At 37.3% G+C, this 8,133-nt stretch overlaps 1 long non-coding RNA gene across 1 annotated transcript; it reads left to right on the top strand.

Moving 5' to 3' along the window:
* The first annotated feature begins 6,253 nt into the window (after positions 1–6,253).
* LOC112163115 lies at positions 6,254–6,946 on the top strand. The gene is made up of 2 exons (XR_002922227.2): positions 6,254–6,612; positions 6,679–6,946. It is a non-coding gene; the product is annotated as an uncharacterized LOC112163115 (long non-coding RNA).
* The last annotated feature ends 1,187 nt before the right edge of the window (positions 6,947–8,133 follow it).

The following is an 8,133-nucleotide window of genomic DNA, read 5'->3' on the forward strand; positions in this document are numbered from 1 at the left end:
CTTTTTCCTACTGTATAGACAATGTAAACTATGGGATGTGTATTGGCAAGAGTCTGGGGATAAGATGTGCATCACAATACACATAGAGCTGGGTATCGATAATTTCCAGAAACGATTCGATTCACAACAGCCTGGATCGATTTGATTATTCAACTAATTGGCTTAAAATAGTCAATGACTAATTTAATAGTCGATTAGTCATTACTTTGTATTTTATGGAGTCGGAGTGTTATAAAGTTAAAAGTTATAATGGCATTCTGCGAGCTTTTAAGACTACTTTGGCATTTATTGTGCTTTTTTAGGCTATTTTAGACTTTAGCTAATATTTGAGCTACATGCTAGCTGTTTTGGCTAACTTTGGCTTTTTTCATTTTTTATGCTAATTTGGCATTTAATTAACATTTTAACTGGCTATTAGCTTCAGTGTTTTCAGTAATTAAGCTTCAGCATCTCCAGCGGCTAAATTTAGCTTACAGCATTCGCACTAGCATTATCGCATGTAATGATATATATCTAGTTTTTAGTTAGATTAAAGCTAATGACGGTTAAAATGTGTGCTTTACATCCAGTTCGCCCATCACTGGATTAGTCGACTATTAAAATAATAGTTTGTGGCAGCACTAAGTCAATTCATTTTATTTATGTAATTATTTCTTTATTTTTCGATCCACTTTATTCAATTTAATTTTCTGTTTACACGTTTATACACATTTGTTTAAAAATACATTAATAATCTACTGTAAGTTTTGAATACATTTATATTAATCTGATACAGTCCACATAATATTAGTGAAATAATGAGATTGTTAATATCATACAGTGTTACATGGATTCTCAAAAGGAGAAGTTCTAACAAAAATGTTCAGATTATTAACATTGTAAACATTGTTCTGCATCTCCTGGTTTGGCCACTAGGTGGTGATCGCGCTATAGAATTACATCTTATTCCAGAAGAAGAAAGTATGAGGAAAAAACTGTGTTTGAGACAATAATGGATAATTTAAAAAATGTTTCCGTAAAAGAGTGTGGAAAATTCATGCCAGTTAGTACATAAAGCTGCTCATTTAGTCAGCTATGTATGCTTAGATCTGCCCAGCGTTAGCATTAGCCGTCCTATGGGAAAATCCATTAAAAGTTAGCATCAAGTTAGCGAACTTTAGCATTATGTGATGGATAAAATTTTTATGAATTTAATATTGGTCTGTAAAGCTTAAATTGATTCAAATCGATCAATTGATTTAATCAACCCAGCCCTAGATATACAATATTTCACTATTTTTTTTATTTAGAAAAAAACGTTCTAAATATTACTCAGAATTATTAATTAATTAAATTGTCTATTTAATAATCTAATTTATCTTTAATAAGTCTATTTCATAGTTTTGATCATCTTGGCAGCATTTTAAAATCAATACAAGTATTGCCAAATTAAGTATAGTATATTTCACTGAATCGATATTTTCTTACACCTCTAACGTAATCGCAAGTCTGCTTTATTAACCGTTTTATTTCAGTCCAGTTGGTTTAGATGCCGTGACTTCATGCTAAACTGAAGGAAAATGAATTCACTGCACTTTACAACACAGAAAAATGTCTTTCCTCCACACATTGAACGGTTTATTCCCTTTCTAAAGCAGAACCGAGAGTTTTTACACATTTCATAATGCCTGAACTGTGAAACCAGAAGAAAACAGACTACACAAGATCAGCTCCCTGTGGAACGACTGTTCCAAGAACGTCAAGTGCCTCATCCTGTGTGAAACCATAACAAATGTCTGATATAAACTTCACTCTGAACTCAAGGCTCTTTCCCATAGACACAGACCGTCATAATTTAGACTGAAAAGAAGAGAAATTGAGCGTAGACTAAAATTACAGCAGAAACTTTTTTAACTTGCAGAGAATTCTGAACGCCAATAGGACACATCCTGGTACTTTCAAGTTACGTCTGTGGAGAAATGATGGGGCCAGCACAGCACTGTGTACAGTCTCTAATCACATGGAAACACACGGGCTGTATAAACAGATCACAAGTGGTACACGCTCGAAAACCACATCTCAACCATCCAGATGTTTATCACCATTTATTCAACCTTCAAACTGACTCAGTGCTGGAGTAATGCAGCTCACTGCGATTAAACTGAAGGTCTGGACATTATTTTTAAAAATAGACAAGGTGGTTGGTACAGGGGTGGATTCAAGCCCCAATAAACCAAATGTTGCAGTTCCTCAAATGACCAGTGGAGGCTGGTTTCAGAAGGAAACATACCAGCGACTTCCAAATTAACAGTCCAATGTCAAAAACCTTTTTGTTTTCTTCCATTTATGACAATTGCGAGGAAATCTTCTAAATTAGGTTTTCAGATTCCATTAGAACCCAATCTTTGAGGATTTTTGATCATTAATGGATTTAACAAAACTAATAGTATTTTGTCCCAAATTTGGAAAAGTCTTAGGTTATGCCGGAATTCCTTCACTGCTCACCACATGGTGCACGATATAGTGCGTTTGCCATTTTGTAGTGCTGTCTGAATCTTCAATTTGGGAATTTGCTGAAAAATGAGTGCTTAGGTCGCCGCACTGAGGCCTTTTGGGACATGTGACTTTAGTCTAGAGAGTTGAAGAATACCACTTATTCTTTGTTGTCAATTTTTAATCACAAAAATGTCATAAAATTTTGACAAAATAAAAAAAAAAAAAAAAAAAAAAAAAACAGAATTAGGCAGGGCGATAAAATGATAATTGATTTTTGAATGTGGTTTTTGGTTATCATTTTTAACATTTTACCCAAAATGAGTGGCATGTAAAACTGTTTAAAAAAATAAATAAAAAATCATTGCAATTTGGCCCCCCCTGCAGCAGATGGTGCCCTAGGCGGCCGCCTAGCTCTCCTATGCCCAGGGCCGGCCCTGGTGTTGATTTGGAAACAGCCCAAATGTTAGACGCTAATGCTACGATGCTAATTATGTAACAAGCTGTTCCGTGCGTCACCTATATGTGATCAGAGACTGGTGTAAAGTCAGACAGTATTTTCATAGACCGGCCTTCGACACATGGCGGATGAATACAACATTAATTCACAGGACATTACTAAAATTCTAAATAATCACAGAATTAAATTCACTGTTGGCAGCATCTTTGTAGTATCACAGAACCGGCGTTATACTGAAAATTTTGACCTGTCAGAAGTTGTGCTGAAGATACAGTTAAGTTTGTTGTATGTATGCCTTTTGTTACTTATGCGAAAAAAAATGCAGCATAAAGTTATTTCAGTGCATCTGTTATGTTTAAAGTATGATAGCAAATGCATATATTTATCTAAAAGATTACACATTTCTCTTATGAGCCACAAGAGTGTTCAAATTTGACAAATATAGTTATTTGGTCAACATCGTGATATATATCGTTATCGCCTGATATGATAAAAACTGTATCGCAATATTAAAAAAAAAATTCTATATCGCCAGCCTTGCCTAGAATTGAAACTAAGATGTTGTTTTCAATAAATAATTAAGATGAAGTTTCTAAATAGAATTTAAAGTAGTTTATAAATGTATTAAATGTTTCAGAACAACTGAAATAATCAATCTTTGGTTCTGATTCGGTGAGTTCAAACAGTCTCAGCAGAGACACGTCTGCTGTTTAAACAGTGAAGGGCTGAGGAGGGCGGCTGTTTAATGTTCTGCTTTTAGGGAAGTGACTTTTGTTTAACCAGTGAAATGCTGCTATAAATTACCCAGCTGTGTAAAAGTGAACGTCATCCGGTGACACAAAGAGGGAAATGCTGCCGTCCGATCGACACTGGATGAAGGAAAACAGTGTAAAAAGAGTGAGAAGTAAATTTAGGTTCACATAAAACAAAAAATAAATGGCCTTTTTTGTATTTTCAGTGCTTAAAATCAGTTAAAATGTCAACCCTTTCATGGCATATTAAAGAAAATAAACAGTTTTTCTTTCGAAAAATGCATTTTTAATGGGGTGAAAAATTATTGTCAATTAAAATAATTAACCAGCTGATCATCAAGGTGTATAAAAAGTTGCAGAATGGGGTCTTTCTGAAATATTTCACAATAAAACAAGGAACTGAAATGTGTTGAATTCTCAAATTAGGTTAAAGATTTTCAGTGGGACGTCCTAATCTGCTTCATGATCAGCTCTTAAAAAAGGAAACTCCTCTGCAGGAAAAGTCAAGAAGCTTTCTTTCGTTGGTGTGCAGGGAGTGTTTGTCAAAGATTATGCAGCCAACTGTGATGCAACAGCTGCACAAACATCTGCAGCCTTTATCAACAAAGGGTGTGAACCACGAACGGCTTTTCTCCAGAGCGCGTTTGTGTCAAAGTGATGCGGTCAAGCCAAAGACGTCTGGAGGGCAGTCGAAGTTTTAGGGTGGGATAATGAAAGAAGGACTTTAAAAAGTGAGAAAGACAGGATTCATGGTACTATAAAAGCAGAAATACAAGCAATAAAAAGATGAGCACACCGACAGGCTGTGTACTTTGGAGTACATGAATATCTTGAATTGGAAAAATGTGTTTGAAAGAAAATCTAATTTTTTTAGCCAAATTCTAATGAATAAAACTGAAACTTCTTTAATTCAAAAGTTAATTATTTTCAACGTTAAATGTTCCAAAAATCTTTGGATCTATTTTTTTTCCATTTGTCTTTTAGGGTTTGTTCACATTAAAGTGAACTAGAGTTTGTTACCCAAGATAATCCAGAACTAAATACACCCAAGCAGACCCTGATCCAGGACCAGGAACCGCTCTTAAATCCATCTTTAAAGGTAGTCTCTGTTCGTTTACAATTTTAGTCCAGTTTGGTCTGAATTTTTCTCAATCTGAATAGGCTCCATGCTCGGAACTGAACCAAAATGGCCACCGTAGCCGGGCGTAACAAGAGCTGCAGACGGACGCGGAGCATCGATGAAACAGCAATGTGATGCATGTTGCTTCTCACACGTTTTCCCAACAATCTATACATCATTGACACTCATCGGCGTACCGTCATGGCCGTCGTTTCATTAATAACCACCGTGCAGCATGCTTCTGCCGTACCAAAGTTACAGTAAAAAGTGTTAAACCTGACGTCGATACAGATGTTAAAATTGTTCAACGAAATATTAAGTTTGAATAAGAACCATCCCAACAAGGATTGCAAAGTATAGGATTTCCTCTGGTGGTTGCTTAGCCCCGCCCTCATAATTCCTGGCCAATGACTGAAGAAATCTTTAGTGTTTACAACCTTTCGTTTCAATCTGAAATGTCAGCTTGACCCTGGTCTGAATACAGGACAAGGTTGAGGACTCAATCCGGACCAAATTTGGCGGACTTGGTTCAGACCAACTGAGTTTTCTAGTTTGAAAACATCCTTAAATTATGATTGTGCTCTTTTTTGCATAAATTAAAGAACTTTCTAGGACATAGTTTCTGCAGTAGTTCATTAGAAATTCACTTCTGAGTAGTAGGCAGGACCATTGACGCAGAGTCAGCCCATCCCCCGAGTCAGCCCATCCCCCCGAGTCAGCCCATCCCCCCGAGTCAGCCCATCCCCCCGAGTCAGCCCATTTACTAAGAACTCTCTGGTTGTGACTGAATTCCTTCACTACTCATTACTTATTTACAATTCAAGAAATTTCTTAGTAGTCTTTTAAAAAAAAAACAGTGTGCATCAGTGCTAAATAGATTGGCTGTATTTACTGTATAGAAATAAAAAAAAAATGCATGTTAAACACTTAAGTTAACTTTCTATTCTTCAAAAAAAGGCAATAAAAATCCATCTCTGCCAGTAATTATAGAGATCTTAGAGATAATTATTTTATCTTTTACAAATCATCCGAGTTTTTTATCGTCAGAACACGAACATCAAAAATATTCAACGTAAAATATTTGTATTTGTTAGTTTTTACTTCTGTATTTGGTGTTAAAAATGTTAAATCCAGGATATTGGATAGTCTTGTACGATATAGTTCTTTAATAGCTGGGACTAAGGAGGGAGTTCGGGCTTAGCCTCCATTTACACGCTCTCCTGCTAGCTTACAGCCCTTCACGCTCTAAAGCTAACATAAGTGGTGCAACAAAAACGGCAATATTAGAGCTTTCCAGCCATATACAGTCAACAGAGACGTGCATGGATCTATTTGTCTGCAAGTGGATGCATCAGAAGGGGGCGGAGCATCTTGTGGCCCGCCCAGCGTATTTTTACATCACAAATACGATCTTTTTCAAACTGATTTTTATCCTGATAATGTTAAAAACAGCATTTTCATCTGAGTGGGTCTTTCATTGGATTCAACCCATTTCAGGGCTGCTCATGTTCTTGATGCACGTCGGGTCTGTGTTCAGGCCGAATTACAGGCTTTATATTAATAACAGTTGTGCCCTCATGAGTCACTTCCTGCCGCTGGGTCAGAAAAGGTTCCTCCAGCCGTCCGCTCGCTTCATCATCTGCAAGCACAACTTTATTCACAGTCGATCTTCTACCGATCTGGAGCATCGACCCGTTTATCAGCTTCCTCTTCTGCCACGTCCGAGGGTCCAGAGGAGCCCGTCGCTAGGCAACACAGACAAACATTCTCCAAAATAAACCATAAATAACAGCAGCGGTTCGCCTTAGGTGAGTGAAAACATGCCTTGAAAAGTAATCTGATATGACAGCCGTCTTAATTTGTCGTCTCTGCAGGTTAAATTGGAGTTGCTGGTGCCACAACTCTGAACTGACGTAAAAGTTAAGCTGCAGTCAAGCAGCTAAAGAGAGGAATCCACGATCCTCCAGTATAAAAAGGCTGATGATCAGCAGCTGAAATGATAGGACTTTCCTTCAGGAGTGAGCCGCTCGCCGGAGGTCAGGGTTCCCCGATTAACCCTGAGGTAATGCTGGCCTGCCTTGCGGGGTTGGCGCGGGTGAGAGGAGTTCAGCAGCTTAAATTACATCCCTTCCTCTGCGCTCAGCACAAGCTCTGTCACTGGTGTTAGATGAACATCCAACTCCCATTTCAAAGGAGGAAGGGCAGCGGGTTTGTTTTAACTATTTAAGGTTCTTTTGGAGAAGCTCCTGTTTATAAATTTGAACCCAAACTCCATTTAGTTGAATTTAAAAATAGAAATCTATCAAGAGAACGTGTTTAACTGCAACAGCTTAGGTAGTAAATAATGAAACCAGAAATGAGTTTCAGTGGTGGTGGGTGACGCGTCCGTCGTCTCAGGCTAATGAAATGTCATTCTGCCAAAGCAGATTAGTTCAGCAGTGCCGTTATGAACATGACACACCGCAGAGTGTGATCCTCTGATCCATGAAACACGTCGAGGGCTTCTGACGCACAAACAAGAGAGTCATGAAGTCAAAGGTAGAATCAGCTCCTCCCACCTGCTAACATGGGATCTGCCAAATTCAATCACTGCTTGTCAAACTATAGAGCGTCTGCCGTGGTTTCGAAGTGTTTTCGAATGTACGACTATGTCCGAATTCCTGTTCCTTCTCCCCAACTACTAAAGAAAACCATATAGTAAGTGCAGGACTGTATTTTAAAAGTAATTCAGACACTGTGCTGAGACCTATTTTTATTTTATTTATTTTTTTGATTGCAAGTTTGACCACAAATCTATTAAATAAGCAATTTATAAAGACTATGTATGAATCCGGTGTGTTCTGATAATGAAAACATGGATGTTTCATGAAAAAATACAAAAAAAATACTTCTTTCCCGTCCAGAAATTGTTCAAAAGAAATGCATTGTGATCTATGCCAGTATAGTGACCACACATCTCTGAATTACAACCTTAATCCATAATTATTAAAAAAACTATATAGTTCGGGACTATATAGCAGGGCTGGGGATCACTGGGTACCTCACGATACGATATGCGATACATGGCTCACGATATTGATAATATCGCGATTATTGGTAAAAATGCTCTCTAATAACTAGCATTACATAGAAGAACATGTTATAATACTATGTCTTTGACAAGCATTGACTACAACCAAATTGGAATTATCTGTCAAATTCAATGTTAACAATAGTAAACATGATCAGCAGTCACACTACTAAGGGCAGAATTGTTGTAAGCAACAGAATCATCACAGACTAAATATCGCGATATATCACAATATCGATATTTTGGCACACCCCTACTA

The sequence above is a fragment of the Oryzias melastigma genome, linkage group LG12, assembly GCF_002922805.2.
Source record: "Oryzias melastigma strain HK-1 linkage group LG12, ASM292280v2, whole genome shotgun sequence".
NCBI classification, from domain to species: domain Eukaryota; kingdom Metazoa; phylum Chordata; class Actinopteri; order Beloniformes; family Adrianichthyidae; genus Oryzias; species Oryzias melastigma.